This window comes from Cervus elaphus, chromosome 14, assembly GCF_910594005.1.
Source record: "Cervus elaphus chromosome 14, mCerEla1.1, whole genome shotgun sequence".
Taxonomy (NCBI): domain Eukaryota; kingdom Metazoa; phylum Chordata; class Mammalia; order Artiodactyla; family Cervidae; genus Cervus; species Cervus elaphus.
In genome coordinates, this window is record NC_057828.1 from 17,796,889 (window position 1) to 17,810,641 (window position 13,753).

A 13,753-nucleotide genomic window follows, 5' to 3' on the forward strand; every position below is an offset into this window, starting at 1 on the left:
AGCTCGGAGAAGACTGCAATTTATTCATCTTTACAGTACTTTCTCTCTCTTTCATTTATTGTTTAGCCCAATTTCAAAAACACTACTTGTTTAGCAAGTAGTAATAGAATTTAATTGATTCAGAATAATACTAGCTAAGAAGTTAGGAAAGCTATATTTAAAATTCCCTGGGTTAGTAGCTGGTGTATGATTACACTAATGACTTAATTTCTCTGGTTCTCAATTTTTTCATCATAATGAAAGTGACTAAGCTATCTTTAATACTCCTTCAAGTTCCATTTACTTTTTCTGAGATGTGAATATACTGGTCAGTTTATTTAGCAGCATATCGACCTTGTTTCTGAAATTTGGCCTCTGCACAATGGTGCTGGAGTAAACCAGACAAGTTTGGGGTGAAATAGAAATAGCTTTATTTTTTTGCCAAGCACAGAGGGCCACAGAGGGCCAATGCCCTTGAGATCATGTGTCCTACCATGGGGGTAGTGAGGAGTCTTATTTAAGTATTCAAGGAGCAGGGCATAATCAGCTTGTGTTCATTCTTCCGATTGGTTGATAGTGAGGTGACTGGGAGTCAATATCATCAGCCTTCTGGTTCCAATGTGTCTGGAGGTCTCCCTGCCTATGGGCAGACAACAGAAACTACTTCCCCCTGGTGGGGGATTCAGTATCTGTAAAACAGCTCAAAGGACATAGTTTAGAATATTATCTACAACCTTTGAGGAGGACCTAAGGTCCTTGACTTTGTTTAATGGCTAAAGTATTAGTTTGTCATGCTTGACTGTTTTTCTTTCTTTCTGCATATTCTCACTCCTCTGATGAACTTTAGTCCTTGACTAAAGTTTTTCTACAAAGGCAGGTGGAGGACATGTGTGTGGGTCTGTTCTGGGAAAGCCTCTGAAGGTCCTGCTTCATTACAGTCTCATGAAATAAGACATGAAGATGCTTTCACATTTAGTTATTTAAGAAGTTTTAGACACTTTCAAAGAGAAAACTCTGAAATCAAAATAAGCCTATAACAAAGACTAAAATGAATAAATTTAAACATTGTAATGAGGGCAACTATATATGTATAAATGTGAGTGTTACGTATGTATACAAGGAACAGTTTGACTGTACTTATCTCATTATAACCCATTTTTGTTACACATTTATTTTAGGTTAAAATAATCTGAAGTATATTGACACTTTTCTTCACAAGCAAATTGCTTCATAATTTCTCTAATTCAACATGTCTTGAATGTTGCCTTGTGTTAGAAATTTTAGTGGATTAATAGGTAAGAAATATATTAGGTGATACCCATATACTTAAAAAGATGGAGCCAGAATAACAGACAAAAACATTACCAGTAACAAAAATTGGCTAAAATACCAACTGCAGATGTGTGTGAAGATTACCCAGGAAAAGACAATCTCAACATAAAAATAAAATGCACAACTTCTGAGTAAGGTCTAAGCTCAAACTTTCTTGCACTTAGGTAAAAACCAGTTAGGAGACAGCTCTATTTGGAGGTTGATCAAATATAATCATATGATCTAATGTAATGTTAAAATATTCATATTATGTATTGATATCTAAGTGCTGTAAACTCTTTTAAAGTTAAAGAACCATGGGTCACAGTATTTTTTCACCCTGTCCTATTTTTTTTCCTCTAAATATTTAAAAGAATATCAACCTCACATTTATTTCACATATGTGCTAAAAATGTTAATGTTACTTTTCTAATTTAAGTTGGGTTCTCAATAAATAATTCTATTTCCTTGAATAACAACTTAAATAGGTTTGAACAACATATTGCAATTTTTATATAAAAAGTATGCTCTTTCAAACCACAACTGCTAGGTTTGTGTTTGTAATAAATGTAATTCAGGATAGTCATCCTACTGGGGTGGATCGCCAACCTCCCTTGCCACATGTGTCTAAAACATGCACAGAAATCATCCTTTTGGTAAATTCAGATGACTGAAGGAAACCTTCTGCTTTAGGACATCATTAGTAATGGAATACAGCCTGAGGAGAGAAAGAAAAAGAGTTATACAAATATGTCCTTAGTGAAAAAAATTTTTTTTCCCTTTCCTATTTTGATAGTAATGACAGCTACGGATTTGCACATGTGCACACCCGCTTGGTTCTTCTGGGATTTTACCCTAGCAACTTCTAGAAAATCGATGATCAGAAATAAAGTCTATTTTTACTCTCTCATCCATGGAATTTTTAAGATCAGTTATTTCAGATGAGGTTAAGGACAGTCTGTTTGTATCAGGACTACATTTTGTGACAGTTAAATAATCCATTATCATTAAAACTGAGGATAAGGAGTTTACAGTGGGAAGAATGATAAAAATGGAGGAAAAAGTGAATATGAATAGTTCACCAATAAATCATGTTCTTGAACTCAAAATGGCAACAATTTCTTTTAGAGCAGGTGTCCTTTAAGTATTCATCTCCAAAGTGGTCAGTTTACACTAGCAAAACCGAGTTCACACAATTTGCAAGCTTTGTGATTCCTAGCACCTAGTGACACATGATGTCAACACAATCAAGCCTTTGGCTCCTCCCGCTCCTCCACCTACCCATTCTCCACGCAGGAGTCTGTGCAGGCTGGGGGTGCTGTAGACCCAGGAAAGCCAGAGGACTGGATGAATTCACAGGTATCACCAGGACATGCAAAAGCCTACTCTGGACCAGTAAGTTTATATCCGGTGCAAGAATGGAAGGAAAGTGCACACATTTGTAAAACATTTCTATGACTTCATCCTTCCTGTCCCCCCCAAAAAGGGGGGGGGGATTCACATTATTTCTGAAACTGAGACAATATTATATTTAGAACATGGTAAAGGTATATGAAAAGCATAGGCACAGACCCCAAACTATTTTCTTTATTTTCAGAAAGGAAAATTTCAGTAAGAAATCAGGGAGATATTTAACTACTCATTTAGCAAGCAAGCACGCATCAGCTTTATCTGAGTTTGTACTTTGAATGCAGGAAATTTAGGACCTCACAGCCTTCACACTGCCTTCTTCAAGCCCCTTTACTTCAAATTCATCCTTACAAGCTCCTACTCTCCTAGGAAGAAGGAAAAGAAAAATTCCACTGACCCGGCTCGTGATTTACATACAGAGAGCAAATAAATGAATGGAGTGGGGGATGGGGCAGTGAGAAGCAATGTGTTTCCTTTTCAACCGCAGAAAATAAGATTACTTACCAAGAACATTTTTATCCAGGGCAAATGTTTATTCCCTCTTTCATTTGGCGCCTCCGTCTCTGCAAGAAATCAATTTCCACTCTACCTTTCCCTCTTATTTCTTAAAAAAAAAAAAAAAGAAAAGAAAGAAAAGAGAAGCGAATAATGCTCAAGCTTCGGGGTCCGGCGGAAGATAGAGGGCAAAAGACTCCCACGGCGCTCTTTACCCAGACCCTAGCGCTGAGAGTGAACCCCTGGGGCACGGAGGGAACCTCTCTAAGGAGGGTGTGTGTGTGGGGGGGGTGGCATGGGGGTGCGTTTTACTGCCAAAATCTAAATCATCTGCAAAGAGAATCACCAGCCCCTCAGTCACACAAGCAGTTCCCCGGGGGAAATAGGTTTCAAATAGAAAAGGGAAGTTCCTGAATGAGAGAGAGAGAGAGAGAAGCTGGGATTTGGGCTCGGGGTTTGGGTTTGGAGAAGCGATGGGGCGGTAGAGGAAAGGGGAAGAGGAGTCAAGATTGTCTTACCCGATCGATCAGGCGATCGTTTGTGCGGTACCGGGCTATGAACATGGCCAGATAATGCATTCGGCAGCAAAGCCATTTCTGACTCACTCTCCCTCCGTTAACAGTGCAGGAATCAGAGGGGGCGCGGGTGACTCGCAGCCTGTCACCCGCTCCCCCCCAGGGACAGGGACGATCCTCAGACCCTCCAAAGCTCTAGCTGCTAAAGTGAGGCATTTGGAGCTGAGGTTCCCGATGGAAGTCCATTGCTTGGAGTCCCGGGGAAGCAGGATTCGCCAAGGAAGCAGGACCTGGGAGGGCTTCTGCCGCCGTCGCCGCCGCTTCCAGCCGCGGTTCCCCGGTCCCCTGCCTACGCCTCCCGGCCCTGCGCCCCCGAAAGCGCCCGGGAGACCCGGCCTCCTCCGCATCTTCAGTCCCCCAGGCCAACCCCCGAGGATCCGGCCATCCTAAAGTGAACACAGGGGTTTATCTGGGGGGCTCGGTGGAGTTGGGCTTCCTTACTACGCCTCCCTCCGTTGCTGCGAGGGAAGGAAAGGGAGATCCTAGTGGAGTGCACTGATGGAATACTGTTAATCCTAATAATATGTTCCCAGCGCAGGTAACTCTTAAAGAACTGAGAGAGGGAAGATCTAAGCAGGATTTCCGAAGCGGTGCCCTCTTGAATTCTCATTGGATCCTCCCCAGCAGACTAAATCACTCTTGCTGCTCTATCTATCAGGATGACTACAGCTTCGCTCACTAGTTCTCTCTTTATCTCGCTGTCTTCAACACATCTTTTTACTTCTCTTCGCAGATTTATCTGTAGTCCACCTTCTGGTCTCTGGGGTTACACAGCTTCTATTTTCCCCCACTGTCTGGGGCTGTACAGTCGGTAAATTTTCACTTTGCCTGCCTAAGGATCACCACAAATAAGCCTCCCTCCTCCCGTTTCTCACCAGCCCCCACCCCCCCGCAATAAAAGGCACCTCTTTCACATTTTGCCTCCCTTCCTTGGGGCTTCCTGGCTTTCCGTGTAACTGGTTTTTGCTTGGTTACATGCCACCAGGAATTGCTGATTATTTCAAAGTTCCACCAGCCTGAAGCTCATCACTCTACCTTGCTTTGGAAGATCATGGAATATCTGTTGGAATCCTGGATGTATTTTTCTCACAGTCATCTTGCTTCCTGAAATTTCCTCTGGTAAGTTCTTCTCTTCATATGTGATTAGAAACTTATTGCTAGTGTTATTTATAATAAGCCTGTGTGTTTAAAAAATGTCTCATGTCTTACATTTTTGTCACTTTCAGAACTCAAAGATTTAAGTGACCCTGTTGATTAATTAGTATGTTCGTTGGAATTGTGCTACTATGATATAGCCCATGTAATGAATCACCCCATCCCCTTTTCCATTCTTTATTTATTTCTGCCCTCATTTATGTTCAGGTTATAGGAAACATTAACCATCCCCCCCCCCACAGCCCCCCCCCCCCCCAAAGCTTCTTGGCACATATTCTTGCACCATTTGAAAGATCAAATTTTATATTTTTATCTAAGAGTGAGCTTAAAACAGACCTGCTGACAATCTCAGGGTCCGAGAAAGTTCACTAGTTCCTGATCTTTAGAAGGTTGTTCAGGTCACTATTTGCTCATTGTAAGCAATTACATGACTAGGGGGTACTTTCCTAAAGTGTATTTTTATGGGTTCAGCAGGATATCAAGCACTAAAATCCACTGTATGGTAACAAGAAGAGTGTGAGTTTTGAGAGTACCATTTTTTTTTTTTTTAAACAACATCCCAAATCACACATGAGCACATTATTTTGGGTGTTGTATTTAAATTCAGGCATCACACTTGGGAGTACATTTTCGATTTTGTGAATTTACCCAGTGAACAGTTAATTGGACAGAGTGCTCATTTCAGAGCAACAGAACTATCAGAAGAAAGCACTCATTTTATTGGTTCTAATCACTGAAATTCAGGGACAGGCTTTATATGAAAAATTAATTGCCTCACTCTTCACACTTGTTCAACCCCTAGACTCATTTTTAACAAGGATGTTGATATGTCAGTGGTTTTTTTTTTTTCACTTTTATGAGCATTTTTATGGGCTTAACTGACAGTTATGATTACCACTTCCCTTTTAAGTATAGCTGTGTTGAAACATTTAAATCTCAGCTTTTACTTCACACATTGACAAGGACACAGTATTTATTTAATGCCAAACCTGATGTATCATTAGTCATCTCTAATGCATACGTATTTTTCCCCCTCTGTGAATCCCTCCCCCCCATAAAAACAAGTTGTTGGTTTCTACATTTCTGATGGATAGAGGTGAAAACCTATTTTTCAAGTCTTTTCTCCCCCTTCTTTCTTTTCTTTCTTCCTTTAAAAAAAAAAAAAATTCTCGGAAAGAACTATTTCTGTCGTCATTGATGACTGACTCGACAACCTAAGTAATGGGTTTTTTAAAATTCAAGAGCCCTTTTAGCTTCCAGACAGAAAAGTACTCCAGCTGCAGCGACAGCCCATCCCCCAGTCTCGGATTCAAGGGCTTCCCCCCCCCTGGCTCACAGCGAGAAAACGGGGCTGCCTGTGGTCCGCACCTCTTGGCGCCCCTCACCCGTCACTAGTTTCTACCTGGTCTCCTTCCCAGCCAGGTCGTTCTGCCAGACAAGTGCCATCGGCGTCCGAGACTTGAGCTGAAGAAAGGAGAGCTTAGCATAATTCACCCATTCAAACATCCTCTTTGGAGGACAGCTGCTGTTGCGCAGGAGTGGAGGGAGGGAAGGAAAAAAAAAATCCAACTTTCAGTGCAGTCAGATCTTTGCTTCTTAACCTAGTCTACCCCCAGTAAGGCACAGACGTAAGGTACCTAGGTAAGTGCGTTTTCCTGTATCATAACCTGAAACTCAAGTTGGTGGAGGGGAGGTGTGCGTCTAGCAGGCTCGCGCGGCCAAAGGCACTTTCGCCGGGTGGGGTAGCAACAGGCGACTCGCCTGGAGGTTTCTCCGCAGCTCGTGGCAACGCCTAAGCTACCTGGGCTCCGGGGGGCGCGGAGGACACGGGGCTGGGTGGACCAGGCTGCCCGGGCTGGGCGCCGGGAGTGGGGATGACTCGCCCGGGTGGGGACGGTACCCCGCGCCCCGCCCGCCCCGCAGGCGCAGCCTCGGCCCTCGGCCCCTGCGGCGAACGTGCGCCCGGCGTGGGCATCACAGCCCCGAAGCGGGGCGCGCGCCAGGGGTACCTCCTTACTTCCCGCTCCATTTCCAGCCTTCCTCCCGCCGCTTTTGAGCAAAACCGCTCTTCTGTGCGAGAGGCCAGATTTGGTATGAGAATTCCTCATCCGCTCCCATCTGCGTTTCTATTTATTTTTTATTATTATTTTTGATGAGCTGTGACTAAGATTAAGATTTGACGGCTCTCCAGCATGCCTGACTCAAAAAGAAAAAAAAAAAAAAAAAGTCGCCCTCTGCATCCGTCCGCTTAGCTGGGTTTAGAAGAGCTAGCTGACTTCTCGGGCTCTGTGGGAAAGTGTGGCTGACCGTCACACCCTCTCCTGCTTCGCCAACTCGCGGGGATCTGGCGGGCGGGAGGGGTGGCGGAAAGGAGTTGGCTGTCAACTTGGAGCCAGAGGTTGGAAGGGAAGTGTAAAGCAAACCGCAGGGATTAGAAGTCTTTCAGCTTCTATTACCCCCACTTGCGAGTTAGGATTTTCTGTGTCTGTCCCCCTTTCCTGGAAGTGGGGCGCGAGGTAGGAGGGTCCAGGCTGGGCGCGCTCCCCTCCGGCGTCCGCCCGAGAGGGGGTGGTGCTTGCCGGCCGCTGGAGAAGCTGGATCTGCAGCCGACCGGGGGCTGAGAGTTGAAGTCTCCGATGGCTGTTTCCCTAGTCCCCAAGAGTTGAGCCCAGAGAGCTTTCTCCTTTGCACCAGGTCAGGAACGTGAGCAGCCCTTTAGGGCAGGGACCACCCTCGGACGGCAATCCGACTAGGAAACGCTGGGGAGGCTGTTACCTCCGAGGATGAGATGCTTGTTCCCAGCGGTGTGAGATGCCCACCCGAGGCTTGAAAAGGCAAAGAGGGGACTGGGGTTGCGAAATAACCCTACTATTGCTTACAAATAGTCTAGCCAGTCAAATATAAGCAAAGAAGAAAGCACCAGTGCCTAAAACTGTCACAGCCGCTTCGAAGACAGATGATCCAGATTTGGGGGACTTTTTTTCCTTTTGCGTGCCATTTAGATTTATCATCATGCAGTTAAGCAGGTAAGAACCGAATGTCTATATTTTATTGACAATGAGATAACCTGTGTTTGACCCCTCCCGTGACAATTTTTTCCCCCTGTTTGAAGGGATGGGTTATATGTATTTTCAAATGGGTCTGCTATGATGCATAACTTTGTAATATTTGCATTCATGAGCCGTTTAAATCCATTTAAATGTTTAACATGCATTCATTTGAGTGTTCAAGGTACATTTACTCAAATGTCTAACAATGTTACAGAAATCATAAACTGGGCCAAGGTGAGAGGAACAAATGGAGAGGGTAGACGTTAGAGGAAGGAATGTAGAACCCAAATGAAGGAAGTAGTTGCAGAAATGCCTTAAAACTGCTTCTTGTTAAGGTCACAGATCTGAATACATAAAGGACAGCTGGAGAGCTATTCAGGGCATCTTCAAACAGCAATTTAATTCTGACTACTTGAGAGAAATTTTGGGGGGGTATTTTCATGTAATTTTCTTAATTAAAAAAAAAAATCTTTAGATATGGGTTGTGTTGTCAAATACGGTGAGAAAAGAGCTTGCCCTAAGGTCAGTTATGTTTGACCCCAGTACAGAAATCTTGGGGCTTAGGAAACCAGTTGGAAACTGAAAAATACAATATAAACAATTTTTTTCCATTATGAAAAATCTCCCATAAATAAGACTTTTAAAATTCCAAGTTTTATAGATGTATAATGTTACCAGCCAACAGATTTCTTCCACTCTCAGATTTAACAACACCCCCCCCCAAAAAAGTCTGAATTAAAATGTTAAAACTCAATTTGAAAACCTTCTGTTATTATTATTGATATTGTTTTGTTATGTTATGCTAATATGTTTAAGGAGTCTGGAGTCCCCACACAGTGAAGCAAAAAGAAATATTAATAAGGTACAATCCTAAAACTGTTCCATTTATTTCTAACAGTTTTTCTTCTCTAAAAAATTGTATTCTTTAAGATGTTTCTCTGGAAATATTTTGAGTGCTTACATTTATTGATGTAGATCTCTGATCAATAATTTTCTGCTTGTAAGGCTCACTGATAACATATTGAAGACATATGAAAGATAATTGCAACTTTGGGTCATAAAATTGCAAAGTTATAGTGCTTCTCTTAGTTTGATGCAAGAGGTAGTTTTTACTCCACTGGAAAAAGTAATTCATCAATGAATTCCACTTCCTTAGTTCTTTTGCATTTTAACCTCTAGAGTTCTATTGTAGTGAACATGACGTGATTATATATTATATTACATATGTATGTCCACTTTTGGGTGAGTGAAGAGGCATTTATTTTAAATTGCATTGCTCTAATAATGTTTTAAAATAAAATAAGCATGATACCATATGATTGATTTCACTTATCATTTAATCAGATAATATGCCATTTCAGTTTCTGATGAGATATTTTCTCTTAATAAACAACATTGTAATGGAAATGTACATTTTTATAAAGTATAATACATTTTGATTTTAATCATGCTGAATGACTGGTATATGATAGTCAAGTAAATCAAACCTAAGTAGGATGAAACCATTGGAATTCTAAGAGTGTCTGTGTGCATGTGTGTGTGTATCATACACATACATGCATATATGACATTATCCTTACTCCTAGGTTTGTGTGTTCTTTAAATAAAATAGACTTTCTTTTCAAGATAGTGCCTTTGTGTTTTTCTCTCTACAAGTGCAAAGAGCTCAACTGATAGAACTTCAAAACTTTGATGCTTTCTTATCAACCTATGCTTCAGTTTCCTATGTTACTTGTTACTCTGATTTTTTTGATATTATCTCCAAAATGAGTAATTACTGACCAGAGTAAGTGTCTAAAATTTAAATCATTTATAAAATTGAGTATTAGTATCAGAAGCTCAAAGTTCAGACATAAAAAGAAATGTAAAGATTATCTGTGTCAACTTTTGAACAAACATCTTTTATTTAAAAATATCCTAAAGGTATTTGTATATTATGACTATGACTTATGACTAATGAAGTCTTCTGACATTTTTCTTTTTACTTCTAGTAGTGGGTCATTGTGAAAAGTAGAGAGTGATGGATCTGAGATTCCTTCCTCAACTTTTAGTTCCGCCTCACTAATGGGATCCTAATAAGATTTCTGGCTACTCTTTACATTTCTTATCTCTCACATAGTTGAAAACACCTGAGTGTTGTAGAAAAAAATGACCCTAAATAAGGATTCTTTAAAGAGATAAACGTTGTGGAGACAATATGTATTTTGAAAAAGGTATCATTTGCATTTGATTTTTTTGGTTTGTTTTCTGGATAAAACTCTCTATGAAAGAAGTAATGTTGACTCAACTTAAAAAAAATACATATATATATTAGTACCAAATATTCTTGGTTTGTTTTTATAGTGTCTAATGAGTTTTATAGTGTCTAATGTTTCTTTTATTTTGATATCGTATAGCTTAGAAAGAGAAAAGCTTACTCCTTAAGATACGCTAGTTCTTACATTATATTTACCATGACTTTAATCCTGACTGTCCTGGGAGAAGAGTCACTTTTACAAAAATAGTTGTTCTTGACTGGCTTTTCAATGTCATTTAGTGAAAGTCTGATTTCTTAGCAGGTTTATATTATTAACTTGTTGGTTTCTTTCAGTTTAATTGAAGCAAGATCAAAATATTCTCATATAACAACTTTCATAATAAATAAACTTGAGAAAATCAGACTGGTAATTTCTATCATTTATCAACTCATATTCAGCTTACCAGAATTAATTAGGTGACATCTAGCATTGCTGGTGTTTTAATTTAGCAATTACTTAGCAAATTTCATTTAGACATTTAGTAGTGTAACTCTGACCAGAGTTACGTGTGCTGCTATTTAGTTTTATGTTTTTAATGTTTACAATTCATGAGTTCTAAAGGAGAGCAAAAGAAAAAAGAAATGTGCTTAATATCATTGATTGCTAATGGATGGTCTTGACTCTTAAAAGAAAAGGGTGGTGTAAAGATGTTTATTCCACTCTATAAAAGAGTAAAAGATTCTCTGAAGATGAAATTTAATCGTGAACACTAATGGCCTTTTTACTGAAAATATATCTAGTAGTTCTGATCCAGCTTTTTTTTTCTTTCTTAGCAATATCAAATATCCACTCTAAGCGTTTTATACTGGTCATCAAATAGCCTCATCAATAACATTTTAAAGCTTTTATCGCTCTCATTTCAAGGATATTTGATGGGTTATTAAGAATATTTATATCCAATTACTTATTTGCCGACCTATCCAGTTACAAAGTTTCCATAGATAACTATTTCATAAGCATGAATTAGCTCTTCTATATTTATGTTTGAAATAAAGTATTCATGCAAACAGTTCTGGGATATTTCTCAATTTCATATTCAAAGTAGCAAATGATGAATAACTAGTAGATGCTCTAATTGAAACAAACACAGTGATAATTTTCTAACCAGTTTCTTTTCCCCCAAAGATTAAAAGATATAACTAATATACTTTTTAGTGAGCTGAGTGGATTGCTAGGTATTTTATTTTAACATAAATAATTGTGTTAATTTTTAATTGTTTACCTTTAACCAAGAAAGCATGAATTCATATGTGAAAATATGACACGCAATCTAATAGTTAGGAAATCTTATAGAGTCTTTTTCGTCCATATTCTCTGTTATTTCTTATAATTTATAATTTCTCACATTTTTAATTTTTTAAATTTAGACTTACAAATGGTAGTTTTCCTCAATGTAACCTATATTAACTTATATTTTAGGGGTATTTGTATTACTGCATAAACCCTAATTTTCTCAGATGTGGATGACTTTAAAACACCCAAGGCATAACAAATTTGTTTTAATAGTTAATAAAGAAACTACCATGCTACAGTTCCAGGAAATTAAATCTATAAAATACACATTTATTGATTAAATTAATAAATATGTTAACATTACATTCAAATGTATTGTAGTTCTCTACTACATAAGAATTATTGTCTCATAATGGTGTTTCATTTAAATTCCATTATAGATTTATTGTGAAAGAATGCTTATAGTTAGACTTTTTCTTCCTGATTTCTGTGAGTATCAGCCAACCTCATCAGGATTGAGCTTTTTTTTATTAACTTTTCTGGACTCTTGCATTTTGTTAATTTTAAAAGCTATCTCTAGAATATTGCATCATTAAAAAACAATCTAGCCTTGGGAAGATCAGAATTGAGTAAGCATGCATTTTAGTTTTTCAGTGTCAAATAGTGACCCACTATTTCATAGTTTCATTAAACACTCTCACAACTTAAATATATGATCTTTAAAACATTTCAAATGATGTTCTCAAAAAGAAGCCAGTTTGGGAAAGTGATTAACAAATCAAGGAGTAAATTTAAATGGGTTCACTCAAGTATCAAAATACAAAATCACCTATTTATGCAGGTTGCTTATCATGAGTTCTTTGTAATTTGTAATATCTTTGATATGCATGCACTTTTAAGATACAAGTATTTGTAACTGCTTTTAGATATGCAACTTAATACTGGGTGTAGAAGCTCCTTCTGAGGTAGCCAAAGTAAATATAGAACAAAAGTTAATTCAATCACTGAGTTTCTGAAATAGATAATATATTTAACTGGCTTTCCTATCTTTGTGTGGCAATATTTCTAATGGTTTTAAAAAATCATCCCCGTAAATGTATGTACAGAGATTGTGGAATAGTCTTTTTCAGAAGTAAACACCTCAAATAGTAATGAACAAAATCTAATTATTCAGAAGATCATTAAAGATGGAATAAATCACACAACAGAATTGTAAAAAAATGCTTCTTTAAGATCATTAACCCATACTTTCTCAACATTTTCTTATATAACACCAAATATATTAATATACAGACCAAGTCTAGCTTACTCAAAACATTTAAATTGAGTGGCCTTACTTAAATTTACAATGAGAATTTCTGATTATTCATTCAGGCCTGTCACCAGAGTACAAAGTTCCAATATATTATATACATGTGATAAAAATATTTTCAATATTATACTATCAAATAATGTGAAATAAGGCTAGCGTTTCCAAAATTGAATAATCTAGAATAAAAATGAATTGCCAATGATCTTTTAACAACAGCGACAGATTAGAAAGTATATTTTCTGTTTTTATTACTAATGTCACTTCAAATGAGGTTTTTAACCAACTTGTTAATTTGAGTTCAAAACCTGTCTTAAGTAAGCATTTTTTTATAGGATATGCATTTTTTTTTATTTGTAAGTTATACTCTGTTCCACTTTTGAAATTTTCCCACTCAAAAACAACACTTTTCTTTTTCTTTTTTTGAAATATGCACCAAGAGAAATGAATCCAGGCTTCTCTGTGAATTGAAACTTAAAATTCATAGCTAAGAAAAACAACCCTGAGCACTTTCTTAAGAAGCAAAAAGTTATTCTTGAAGCCTCTTTTTTGACTAAAGTACTTATTTTCAGCATCTTCTCACCTCTGAGTGGAACTTCTAGTCTTACATCGCTCCTCCCCAACATTCACATTTTTGCAACACCTTGTCTGCTTATTTGAGAACTTGTAGATCAAGGACAGATTATTTTAAATGTATAGCTTTCTATTTCAGCTAAAAGAGTAACACCAATTATGTTTAAAGTGACATAACTATGGAGAAAAATAACTTGCAGCACCCATGTTTCCGCATAGAGTCAACTCTAACAGGTTTTCATGTGGCTCTTCCATCCATCCATGAAATGTGGACATTTAAACACATCTCTTATTTAAAAGACAAAGCAACAAATTACAATCTATGAAGGTAGGCCAGGAAGATATGAAAGATCACTCATGTCATTA

At 38.3% G+C, this 13,753-nt stretch overlaps 1 protein-coding gene and 1 long non-coding RNA gene across 4 annotated transcripts in view; one reads left to right on the forward strand and one right to left on the reverse strand.

Annotated features, from left to right (window-relative positions):
- Positions 1-391: 391 nt before the first annotated feature.
- On the reverse strand, positions 392-3,851 carry LOC122708140. The gene is made up of 4 exons (XR_006345016.1): positions 3,714-3,851; positions 3,205-3,263; positions 2,572-2,683; positions 392-2,008 (listed from the first exon to the last, which is right to left on the reverse strand). It is a non-coding gene; the product is annotated as an uncharacterized LOC122708140 (long non-coding RNA).
- Positions 3,852-4,584: 733 nt separating this feature from the next.
- The window catches only part of BRINP3 (BMP/retinoic acid inducible neural specific 3), a 454,878-nt gene continuing 445,709 nt past the window's right edge, over positions 4,585-13,753 (forward strand). Inside the window, exon 1 of one of the 3 annotated variants that reach the window (XM_043924282.1) lies at positions 4,585-4,889. The gene's annotated coding sequence lies outside the window, so the exon portion shown is untranslated. Of the gene's footprint in view, positions 4,890-6,474; positions 6,567-7,485; positions 7,952-13,753 lie in introns of those variants that run through there. The other 2 variants (XM_043924284.1, XM_043924283.1) reach the window with 2 other exon arrangements.